The following is a 13,344-nucleotide window of genomic DNA, read 5'->3' as shown; positions in this document are numbered from 1 at the left end:
CTTCCTGTTTTTTCCTTTTTTTTTTTTTTTTTTTTTTTATATAAGAATTCTGGGCTTGGTTGACAGTAACAGATGACACCCACGAGAATTCTACGCTCAAATAGTGCAATGAAAATGTTTTAAAGGACTTAGCGTTCATTCATCGACGTTCTTCGCTAGATCGTGAATGAAATTAGCCCCGCGTTAGTGAAGTTAGATCCAATTAGCTGGCACAATGAGCGCAACACGGAAGTGATTCCGGTCACCGGATCTTCCCGTTCTCGCCGATAGGATTTTAACACGTGATTTCGAGAAACGACATTGCGGCATCGCGTTCAGTCAATGTTGGAACGAAGTCGATTAATTAAGGAATAAAGTTTTATTGATCAATTTCCGTGTATTTTAAACGATTTTGAAAAACTGATGAGATGAAATGAGCGACGATGGATTCTCTCGAGTTGTGTAAAGTATGTATAAAAATTGAACTAACTTGTCGATATTTAATAAATCATTAAGGGACAATTGCATCTTGCGGATCTTCTTAAGGGGGAAAAATGGATAAGATAAAATTAGCCTTGAAATTTTCAATACGCGCGCTATTGTTTAGGCAATTTGTACAAATTAATCGTGCCACTCGTTATTAGGTACTTAATAGAACAAGTTCGAGCTAGCTGGATTAGGAACAAGTATATTTCAACGAAAAAACGAAAACAAAAAATGGAAAAAAAGAGAAAAAAAGAGCGGAAAGACGTAGCCAAAAGAAGAAGAAAAGAGCAAGAAAGTACGTGAAGAAATACGAGACGGAAGTCGACTGATTTAAAGACACGAACACCGTGAAGGCTTGCCAGGAAAGTTCTCGAATGTACTTTCTCGAAACGGAAGACGAAGAAACGGGAAAACGAACAAAGCGTCGAGGCAGCACCGTGGAATAGCTTTTAGATTTTATTTCGTGATTAATTACTTCTTGTGCATAGAATCGTTCGATCGACACGATAAAACTATCGAAATGTAGCGCCGGATTTCAAACAAGTATAAAACGAGGACGATTGTCGAGCAATCGATAAAGGAAAGGTAGAAACGATACCTTTATTTCTCTCTTTTCTTTCCTCTGAATGATCGACAAGACGATTGTTCGACGATGTGGAGGTGAAAAGAAAAAGAGGAGTCACGTTCTCCATCAGTCCTCGTTCTTTCACTTTTTTCTCTCTTGCCCCTTTTTCTCTCTTTCTCTCTTACTCTTCCTCTCGGTCTCTCCCTTTCTCTCTTTCAATTCTTCTCAACGTATTACAATTTGTCGAACGCTGTAGCATTATTCCGTCATTAGGCTCGATTAGACGATATTTTTTATGCGTGTTATGGACCGCCATTACGTCGATTCGATTTGTAAAAGAATGGTATTTATATTAGCAATAAACGATTCAAATGGTCACTAACCAACTACTGCTTTTTATTCTACTTTGTACTACCATACATTCTAGTACTACCATATTACGCTTAAATATATTTGATAATAAGGAATAATTGCATGATCAGCAATGCACCTACGATCTTCGACTCCATTTCGCGTACGAATTTAAAGTTAAAAGGGAAAATAGTTTATAAAAAAAGAGAGAGAGGAGCTTTCTCGAGAATAAGATTCCTGCGTCGTTGCGTTTATTTTCTGCGGTACATTCCATGCATTGCGACGCGCGCGTTACGAGTGTCCGGTTACTGGTTTTTGCGGCGATACACCGAAGTGAATGAGGTAAATGAAGTAAATGGATGAACGGTGAATAATGGATGAACCAACGCTAGTTGTCACCGACGTACAAACGAGCGCTATTCGTTTCTTGCAGTGCTTTCAGCTTAAATCCAAGTGTACAGGAACATCGTCAAGTGCCATTTAAATTCAGTTTTATCATCGATCGAGCATCTATGCAATATACCACCGATTCACACACACTGATATCACGTATCTCGATTATTAATGTTGGCAATAAATCTGTTACATTTTGCAGCTATAACGAGACACTTTTATGTGGATTGTTATTAACAGCAGCAATGATACTAAAATAGATTCTAGACTTGACACTAAGATCTAAAACCAGAAGTATTAATTCACAATGATTGATACCAGACTACTTGCTATTAGAAAAATTAACATTGACTTTTGTTCAAGTGGAGAAGTTATACATACCTATTTATTTTTCTCCATTCAAGAATAAAGTTAATAAGAATGTTCAAAGTATTCCATAGTAGTCAGCTCTAGAAAGTTTCGCAAGATATAAATCTTGGAAAACGTTATCGATTAGCCAGGTCGCACCACGTGGAGGTAGCCAAGTAAAGTGACCCACCCTAGACCCCTAATTCTGTCCTCCCTCCATTGCATGCATACTTCGCCCAGCCTGCAGAAGAAATTTAAAATTTAATAAATGAAAGTAAGGCAGCTATTTGATTCGAAACTAGATTAGCAATTATCCACAACAAAACTACATTTATCATACTAAGTAATTGAAAACTAGGAAAGTAACGAAATCAAAGAAACGATGTTAAAATAAAATAAAAAGACTGAATTAATATGGAAAAACGTGATCCTGACGCAAGCAAAATAAAAGGGTGTTACCCCTCGATTTAAGGAGAACATAGAGTCCTCGTCATATTCACAACCCCTCGAGGTGCTGTAACATCTGCACATGCTTCCTAGAAGAACTCTCCATCAATGTGAATCCAAAAGTGGCAATTTATGCAACTCAACAAGGACGCATTGAGCCTAGAATAACAAAATTTGATAATTAAAATTGAAACAAAAATTATACATTCATCAAAATTTAGTATTAAGATGCATAGTGTTTCTACTCCAAGGATTATGAGCATAAAAATGTATATATAAAAGTCTTTGAATCACTGTGACTTTAATATACTTGAAAAGTAGTTAGGATATCCAATTTTACAATATTTTGGCTTATTTCAAAAAAAAGAATTTTCATATTGAAGTTGAGAAATTATTGAAGAAAATTCACATTTTTGTCTATTAATTGAACTTCATAAAATGTTTTATTCTATCGTAATTTTATAAAACTGAGGAACAAAAGATGTAGATGTTGAAAGATAATCCACGGATACCACTGACCTAACGCTGACAGTAGAAGATGTCGAGAGAAAGTCAGACACGTGAGTGTTTTAAATATTCCTCTGCGGCCCGACAGATCGTGGCAGAGAAAGAGAAGCAGGGGATTATCGTGGATCATTACACGGTAACGAATCGAAATTACAGATACATCGAGGCTGCAGAGTGTAAATTGCGATACGTTTTCTGCCGTTCTGCCGCTTTCTACGCTTATTTACGTGCGTCGAGAAAATAACACGCGATGCAAGGAAACCCATAATTCATTTGGAAGAGTTACCTCTGAATTATCAGTTGCGCCCACCATCATTGGCCCCCTTAACTCATACTCCCTAATCGAAGGTTAATAATAAAACAAAACTACCCCCTTTGATAATGATTTAGGGAACTAGTTGAACCTTTCTGTTAACTCTACTTTACTTTAATTAAACTCCTGCCTCCACTGTAATTTTTTCTTTAAATATTTTTTACTCTGAACTTTTATTCTTTAAACTTCATTTAAGTTTTATCATAATTGAATAAAATTCAATTAATAATACCTTAAGTGAAGTAATTTAATTGTTTGAAACTCTTTTATTTAACATTCTTATAACCAAACAAGATATTTATTTATTTACCTAGTTTTCGAGTAACACCATTATCATTATGAACATTTCATCATCATTTCATTCCTTAGAGAAACTCGTCGAAGGGTCTGGCGTCGTATCAACTCGAGGGACCACACCGTCGCTTCATAATCGTCAATTCGCACGTAGTTACGCGAAAAGACGTGGAATTCTTTGGAAACGAGATTCCAACACGATCGGAGATACCGTGGCAGAGGACACGACAGCGGTACGGCTGAAACCCGAGGGCGGTGATCATCGACGCGAACAAGCAGCTGCTGGCTGTAATCGCGTCATCATCTGCGTGATTGCTTTCGATGCCGATCATTCCCGCTTCTTCGAGACAGAGGGTCAACGCAGCGTTTCGATTTCCGATCTTACCACTGCCTACGTACCGATCGAATTACGCTTCAACGACTTGGTCACTGCACGATTATTACGTTCCTATCTTCACGCCCTCTCATTCAGTCGGCCATCAAACGAATAAAAGCCTCCATGAGCTGCGAATTATTGTCACACCTGGTAGACTTAAACGGACATTTTCAACATCATTCCCAGAGTATAAATGTTTCCGCTCCTTTCATTATTTTTCCTTTATTTCCTCCATTTGTTCCCCATCGCGTGATTTAATTATCAGAGAATTTGATCTCGAGATCAAGAATTTCTTAATATATACCATAATTAAGATGGTATATAATTGTATTCCTATCTTAGTAAAAAATCACTATTAATTTTAAGCATACTACTAGTAATTACAATAACAGAAAATTGAAACTTACCATTTTATCGTGTTTGATAGTTCTAGTATTCATTTTCTTGATAGCTCATTTACTCGAATTTTTCTGTTCTTTTCCTATCAGAAACAGTATCGACGAAGTTAGTCGCATTTGTATAAGATATTCGTGACTTTTTAAAGGTTCCTTTGCAAGGAACTAGAAGTTACCCAGTGGAACTAATCGCAGCAGCTGGAGAATGCAGTGAAAATTGCTTCTTTGATGCAAGAAACTAAGGGATCATTTAGACACGTCTAGCTTCCGGTGCCCTTTGTTTGACGGCGAAGGCATTAATAGATTTTTAGTTAAAAAAATCATCGATCCTTTTCCTAAAACGGTAAAACAAGGCCATAAGTATCCCCCATTAAGTTGAAGGGCCTGTTGGAAGAATCACTTTCAGGTCGACGAGTTTCATGGAGTTATCGATACCAGGATCACTGTTTGAAGATCCTTTAATCTGTAGGTTATTAATGAAGTGAAAAATCGTCAACAAAAAACGGATATACCTATATAATTAAGACGCCCGCATACGATATACAGTTTGCGAATTCTCCGAAGGTCGAATGATCGTAATTGCTTCGAGCAAAAGAAAGAAATTCTATGAATACTTATGGGAACTTGAGAGGGTAATTGTGAATAGCTTCATCTCGTGCAGCTGACTTTATACCTCGTTCTGAAAATATACCAAAAAGCATAAGAATTTCCACATATTTTTCGAGGAAAGATAAAGTCGAATGCTATTAAAAGTGATTTCTTTCGTATTGACTTCTTTAGTCATTCAATATTCCTAAGACTTCTGTGATAGAAAATTTGCATTTTCTTAAAATCGTAGTATTTAGGTAATATTCAAGCGAGAAATATGTAAAAAAATGACGAAAAGTGTAAAATCACATATTCCCCAAAGCGAAGAAGAAATGAATACGAATTACGATTCAATGAACGAAGCAAACGCGACAGAACTCCGCGAATACGAAATTCTGAAAGCTATCGTCACACAAAGCACCAAATTATCCACGGTTGTTCGTTTCCTCGCGGAGACGAGTTACTCAACGAGAGCTACACAGAAAACATCAGACCGATCATCGTGCGAAGAGACCGCGGCTGCAACGGTCGCGGTAACGATGTTTAATTTTCCAATCGATCAGCCAAGGGAAAAGCCGGGGAGAAAAGAAGCGATACGACGGGCAGGATCGACGAACCGGACCCGATCAATTTTATGTCCCCCGGATCGACCGATTGTCCGACGTTAGCAGGAGAAAGAGAGAAAGAGAAGAGCAAAGAGGAGAGGATCGAGACCTTGCGATGCACCTGCTCTCAGGTGTACGTCCGCACCTTCCATCCGCGCGTGCAATGCATCTTTTCACCATCTCGTTTCATCGTTCGATCTTAACTCTAGTTCCCTCCTTCTCTTTCTCTGCCCCCGTGCTTTCTTCTCCAGCTCGCCTGGCCCAATCTTACTTCGAACATTGCGAGTGAATGTGCGAGCCGATCGACGATGTTAATCCTTAGTTAAGGATTCCATGGTCGAGCGTTGATAGCGGCGTCGTTCAGGGCCGGCGATCGGTCGAGGCTCGATGGCTCTGTCAGCCATTGGTGGTTCGTGCCTTCGTTCCCTCCTTGGAGAAATTTCCAGTAATTAAAGTGTCGATAAATTTATCGATGAGGTTATTTTCGGAGTCTTACCAACACGAATCCAGTGGTCAGGTGCTCTGCATCTCTGATATTCTTGCGTAGGCGTCGATGCTTCTGGTCGTCGAGGGTTTGTTTGTTTTGATGTCTGGACGACGAACTTGATTCTTACAATATTCGGAGGTTCTTTCTTTTTCTTCAGAGATACTTTTGGAAACTTTTTGACCATTCACAGTTGAGTTGAGGTTTGTTAAGTGTATGGTCAGAGGTGAGAGAAAGATATGTGCCAAACTTGGCGAGGAATAGAAAGCACGTACGAGACAATGTAACGATCTTGTAAATTAAAAGCGTGACGAATAGAAACCGGTTCATTAATATGTATGACTGTAACTGCTGCTTTTAATAACTCTAATGATAATAAAACGTGAGCCGAGAAATGGTGAAACGGTTCCTTCCTCGCGAAAACGGTACGATTCTCACGGACCTTGTGCCACCGCATTTGCGGGTTCTTATGTATCGTGATCTAGATGTAATATGATGTGCCATTTCACTAGATACGAAAACTGGTCCTACATATGTAATTGGAAAGTTTTTCATTTCCTTTCTCTTTGTTTCTCTTACATTGAAATAATGTGTAGTATTTCTATTTTGAGTTGTGATTTAGATGTAATAGCTTTTCTGATTTCTTTAAATAATTTTTCTTTGAAGTGATTTAACGAAAAATATTTTGATTTTTATAAGATTACTAATACTTCATTGTTTATCTCATCTATTCAAAGTTAGTTGAAGCTATTCACATTTTATCTCTAGGTAACTAAAGTATTCCAGTTAATTCAAATGGATAAAATAAAATCTTTCAAAGCAGGATGTCGAATTAATCAATCAATGGCTTACCAAGTAGCCAAGAGTACTCGAATATCAATTACTCGAGTACAGGAATCATAAGATGATCGATCAATCGTTTCACGAGGCAAGTATAATTAGTCATACACCGTGCATCGACATTCTTTCAAATTTTTCAGACAGTCTGATTGGTTAATTAACCAACGGAGGTGCAATCGATTTACAATCTCTTTGAGGACACATTGCAACGACGACTAACAGGTGTTCAATTTGGTTGCGAATAATTTTCTTGGTTTCTTGGAGGTTACCAGCTAAATATCGCTGAATTTCTGTTCTTCCAGCTATACCATAGTGGTTCGTCTCCCAGATAGGTTCTGGTGAAGATTAATTTCGACGTTGCTTCTCGATCAACGTCCATGCCTCACGCAGCGACTTTTTTTGACGTTAATTGACCGTCCATTAAGTTTTCGTTCGGCTGTCCATTGAATGGACAGCGAGTTACAAGTTCAACACGTTTCTGAACGACGTTTTTATTGCCTAGTGGTAACGATCTGTCGATCGTGATCATGTTCGATGATACCATGCAATATAACAAATCTATGTTACTACTTCAGTTTTCATAATTCGTTTCTGTGGCACAGGTATCCGTGTCGACGCTTATGAAATGGTGACCATCGATCATCTAGATGGAACACGCTTCTCGAAAGTTCGAATGTTTTCTCTGAGTCTTTTCTTTGTTGAAATTTCAAATTTGATTTGATATGCAGAGATTCGTTTTATAAAATTTCGTCGGAATTTCAGTATCTCTATTCTTTTCGTCGTAGCAGCCTTGGATCTGAAAGCATTTTTGATAGATAAGAAAGAATTTTGTATGCAAGGGTACATGGACATTAACATGTAAGTGCTTTATACTAAAGCTATTGAACTACAGTGTGTACCTAATTATGGCATGATATAGTAGATATGTAAATAAAAATATTATAAAATTATGAGTGAATATACGTACACTTTTAGTAAACGAGGTAGTTTCAGGTACTAGGCATATACTTAAGGACGTATATTCTTCGTAGCGAGAGGGTTGAGGCAATCAGAGCGAGAGATTTACGGGCTAGATGAGTACACTGCTTAAAAAAGGTGCATTTCCGTGAACGGACAGGAAGTTATCCTCCGGAATCAACAGGTGAATCGTCTCGTAACAGGAATATCCCCCGGTCGCCGTATCCAACTGAAATTCAGCCAATTACAGAGATAACGATCGTTGTTGCATGATTAAATTTCAACCCACGGAATGTTGGCACATTTTATTCTCCGTTTGATCAGTGGTAAAAGATAATAGAGGAATATATTGCGATATAATTCCTAAAAATGAAGATTCATTATTTGAACTACTTTTGTAGTACCAAGTCAATTAAAATGATTTGTTTCAGACTTTTCACTTTGGCAATTACCGAAAACATGCAGCTGCTTTTGGCAAAATTAATTTTGCTTGGATAAATACGTATTTATTTATTGTTGTACCAATTCAATTATTATCATCATCTGCATAGATAATAGCGTATTTAGACAAACTTTACAGGTGGGTAGTTCTAGTATTGAAGATATAAAACAGAAAAATTATCGATCACGTGATAACGTGCAGAACGATTATTATTTGATGATATTAATTCTTAATTGACGCCCAACACCTTTTAATCGATACGTGCCAGCTCGATCACTGTCCTTTTCACTTAATTATACGAATATATTATAACATTTTATAATACATGGGAACACTGTGACGGAGTCGTTAAAAAATTAATTAAGAAGAAGCTGCAACCAGTCTGATAATAAAAATCTCCCACCCAACGACTTTCTCCAATCCTCGATTAAGCGTGTCAACTCAAAAACATACAACTTCACGACTGAGTCATCCTGCACCTTAGACCTTCAGCATCTGAAATCCTACTTTCCATCCAACGCTTATACAATTCACGCGACTTTCATGAGGCTGAATAACGATTCAATCAAAAAAGAAAAAGGAAGAAAAGGAAAACGTCACAGTGCCCCTCTGTTTCTACAAAATTTGTAAACTATTTCGATCCCTGTTGGTCACGTTGAGGCAACCGCCGAAACAACTGTCAAGGCAACCGTTGAGGCACACTGGTAAGTTACGAGAACTCGTGTTCCTGGCAGTCTGTTCGACCGCATTAGAATTCAAGGCGCAATTATCGGCAGACTAATTATAATTAGGGTAGCGATACGACGCTGAATGTTGTGTCCATGCTGACGTTGATCGCATCGGAAGTCGGTGGGCCGTGTGTGTGACGGTTCCCCCGCGCTTTTTCGCCAGCAATTATGCTTTTATTTCGGCGTGCGAACGAAAAGATAGAGAAAGAGGAAGAGGGAAAAGGGAGAAAAAAGAGAGATGAAAAAGAAACAGGGCGAAGCCACGAAATTAGCCGAGTGAAACGGTACACCTAACCGCCCTTCGGCTCGACCAACGCGCTGATCCAGCGGGACACCGATTCGAGGAAGGAAGTCGTACCGTGATGCCGGCCCCGACTGCGTTTAGAACGCGGCTTCGCCCCGATATATTTGCATATGCATCGCCAGAGCCGTTCCTCTTCACGTTCGACCGTAACGCGAACACATGGAACGATGCTTTTCGAGACTGGACATCTCTCAGGCCTTGGATTACGCATGTAAAAAGTGAATGAAAGTTGAAAGAAGGTGAAAGTTGAATGGCTCAGCAGAAGACACTGCGAGGATCCTCCTGGCTTGATCGATATATTACTTAAGCTCGTTAACGAAGACTGTGACTATTGTTGATTCCAGTACTGGAACAATAGAAAATTGATTTATCTCAGCAGATTGATGATACATAGTATATAGAATCAATTAGGGATAAAAGTGCAAATAGAAAAATAAGTTTAGGTAGCAACGAAGCGATAAATTTAGTGTAGTATGTGATGATGAAGAATTTTTTGTTCATAACGGAGAGGAGAAGAGTATAAAGGTTGATGATATCTGGTGAATTAACAATGTCCCAAAAGAGAGCAATGGAACGAAGGAAAGGTACCGAGAAAGAAGAGGATTATCGTACCCCAATTATAATTAATCTCCCGGTAATTATAGGGCTCCCGCTATCGCGTGAGATTATTGATACGCCAGATGTGAGATTTTAACGCGGCCAATTAGTGTCGAAGAAGCGGAAAGCATATCGTTCGATACAGGCCTGACCGTGGCGATATCATCGTGTGATTCCTGTATCGGGGATCGCTTGCAAAAACGAATATCCAGTCGACAAATTTGCTTATCGTACATTATTACGAAATTCGTTCTTCTCGTTGCAATAAATCTTCCATCCTTCCTGTCTAATTTGGACACCCGTGAACTTGAATCCATTAATTAACGGACAGTTTCCGTAAAATTACGACCTGGTCCTGGATAACAAATCAACGATAGCCTCATTATCTGTTCCTTTCAAAATTTTATTTCAAACTTTTTATATATACGTAAACATCCAGTAATAATAACGTAGGTGTCGAAACATAAGAAATTTATTCCTTACCACAGGCTTTTGCTTCCTTGTTTCCCTAGCATGTACCTAGCCAGCCTCAAATACAGTTACGCGTCCGTAGCGTGGAACAGGTTTAATGTGGTCACATTTGACAGAAAGTTTGTGAGCTCAGTTGTCTTCCTGTGGGGACAATTAACGACATCGTTAAGTCGCGAGGCTTGTCTGCGATCATGGAATAAATACGCGCGTGGATAACGTGGGGAGGAAACGAGAAGGAGCGTAAGAAAGCGCTAAGGGGATGGGAGGGCAAGGAGGGAAAGGGGTAAGGTAAGGGGAAGAGGCAGGAGGCGCTCTTTGCGTGCGGGTCAATTAACGGCATCGTTAAGCGGCGTGACTCGCTCGTAATCGCGAGAAGGATTTCACCGAAAGAAATGGAACAGCGTGTACGCTCCTCTCATTGTGAATTAGTTAATAAGCACGAGCAGTATACCAGCCACGACCTAACGACCAGTGTGGAGTTCACTTTCTAGAGAGATTCGAGATTTCTAACAGGTCGTAATAGTTATTCCCCATTGTTCCTCAACGCGTCCGTTCCGTTTTTCTGCCTCTGTCCGCGATAAGGTGGTAGGTTAATCGCGATATTTGGATCGGTGATACCACGACTGGGGTTCACATGTCTTTTTCGGCGACGGTACACTTTCGCTTTCCGTTTCTGTGCGCAGTGCCTCAGCTGCTTGTACAGGTGCGTGTTAGGTTGTTAGAATAGAGACTGAAAAGACGGAGAGAAAAAAGTTAGCCATTATTAAGAGCAAGTGTCGAAAAAGCAGTCATAATTCGATTGATCTAATCGGTCAACGAATATGGTCGCGTGACGTTGGTATATGACCAATCCTTTTATTTTGTAAGTCAATGGGAAGATAAGGATACGAAAGAAAAGAGGATGAAGAAAACGGAGGAAAGGTTGGCCCGGATAGGATGACCTTGAAAGAAGGTGCGAGGAGCGAGGAGCGTCGAAGGGCCTTCCTCGGAGAGCAGCAACGAGGCAGAGGAGAAACTGGGTAGCGAGACGGTGTAGATACGCGTAAGGAAGCGTAACGCCTACGTAGAGCCGAGCCTCTGACTCGCGACTTCCGGTCAAGCGGCAGGAAGCACGCTCGGTGCGTCGCCGCCACCGACGTCGACTTCGCGTCCTTAGACCTAGCCACGAGCTACGAAATATTTATTTAGCCTTACAAGTCAATCGAGATGACGATTCGTCATTTGTTCCATGTTCGGCATCGCGATGAGAAGGAATTAATTTTTAGTAGCGTCACACGTGACGCGTGAAGGTTTCTAAACGGGACGGAGAAAAGTTTTCATTTCATCGCGAGATCACACAGCCAGATACGCGGCTCGTGGTTAATTAATACAGCGCAGACGTAAGGCGGCAACGCTGAATTTTTCTAGATAACAGAGCGAAGGAATGAATTTTTCTGTAACCGTAATCCTTCCTTTGGAATTTTATTCCTATTTAAGCGATGCTATGGAATTCTTTGAGAAGGCTAAATTGGAGACTTTATTTCATACCTTCTGAATGTGCCGAATAATTTTGAAGAAGGAATTTTACGTTCTTCAGACGATAATCTCTTTATAAAGTTATTTCGTCATTAAATGATTGTCCGCTTTATCTGAATAGTATTTTCTTAATAATATTTCACATCATTTTATTCCGTTTTGGATAAATATTTACCTGGAACTATAATATGTCAAAATTAATTATAAACAATTAATTCAAGTTATCAAATTATTTTGAGACTTTTCTTAATAGTATTTTATACCAACCTCATTCCATTATGAATAAATATTAAATTGAAGTAACAATTTGTTGAAATGTAATTTGAAACAAGAATTTCTTAGAATTTCCTCTAAGCAATTCAACAGATGAAAAGTAAAAGAGAATGAAGGTGTAGATTATTGAAGAGCTTATTTTAAATCAGTTCTTTATTTATCCACTATAAGGCATGATTCTATCGCACCTACGAGTTAACTTGAACGTCGAGGAGGAAGACGATGCCAGGAAATGAAAAATGATTTGGACCGATCGACGTCCGGGTTCCTCTTGATTTTCCATCTTGATGGCGGCTTGTTAACGTTAACTGGTTACTTTACTACGGGCATGAATATAGAACGAAGGGGAATGCCACGAAGGTGGCTTCAACCGTACATCCGGACGATATAAATGAGAAGTTGAACTTCCTTGGTAGTCGCTATTAAAGTTCACCCAGCTTCGATGTTGTCTTAACCTCTGATTGGAACCATTATCTAACTCGTAACATTTTTCCTATTCATTAAATTCACAAATTCAAGAAATCGTGAAATTTCTTGATTTTAATTCATTTATTTCACCTACCGATCTTCTGTGTGAAAGACGATAAAGCCGAACCTTTTTAAAAGATCAAATCAGGAATGGCGGAAACTCCCGTTTCTCCAACGAATGCATTGTTACGACAGAAATTCCGATAACGGAAAGGAAGGAGCCGATTTCTTCAATGAAGATCTACAGCCGAATTAAAATCCAACTCGTGAAAGCAGCTAACCCTGATCGTAATGGGTAAAGTTTCCAAGCATGGCACAGAAGTTTTCAATCGTAGATAGGTTGGATTAAGAAGAAGTAAGAAGAGGATGGAAATGGGTCGCCTGGTTCAAAGGGAAACTTTCTCTAGCTGTTAATACCGTGGAACTTCGAGAAAAGAGCAAGAACGAGTAGTGTGATAAGAAAAAGAATAATTCCTTGTTCGTACGACTTTCTGGCTCGGAAAGGAATTATCTTTCGGTCCGTGCACTCGGCAGGAAACCTAATTTCAGTCTTCCTGTCATGGGAATGTGCGCACCCTGTATCGTGTTTTATAAGAACACGAATCGAACACGACGGTG

General features: G+C 39.3%; 1 long non-coding RNA gene across 1 annotated transcript in view; it reads right to left on the bottom strand.

The window, feature by feature from the left end:
- LOC108551746 (uncharacterized) overlaps positions 1–3,783 on the bottom strand; it is a 4,476-nt gene extending 693 nt beyond the window's left edge. The window contains exons 1-3 of the long non-coding RNA XR_001890503.1: positions 3,700–3,783; positions 2,582–2,728; positions 2,156–2,363 (exon numbers count right to left, since the gene is read on the bottom strand). This is a non-coding gene — a long non-coding RNA (uncharacterized LOC108551746). The remainder of the gene's footprint in view (positions 1–2,155; positions 2,364–2,581; positions 2,729–3,699) is intronic.
- Positions 3,784–13,344: the final 9,561 nt, after the last annotated feature.

This window comes from Eufriesea mexicana, unplaced genomic scaffold (genome assembly GCF_001483705.2).
Source record: "Eufriesea mexicana isolate 0111107269 unplaced genomic scaffold, ASM148370v2 scaffold5017, whole genome shotgun sequence".
NCBI lineage: Eukaryota > Metazoa > Arthropoda > Insecta > Hymenoptera > Apidae > Eufriesea > Eufriesea mexicana.
Note: the sequence above shows the minus strand (reverse complement) of the source record. Positions and strands in the feature narration are given on the sequence as shown.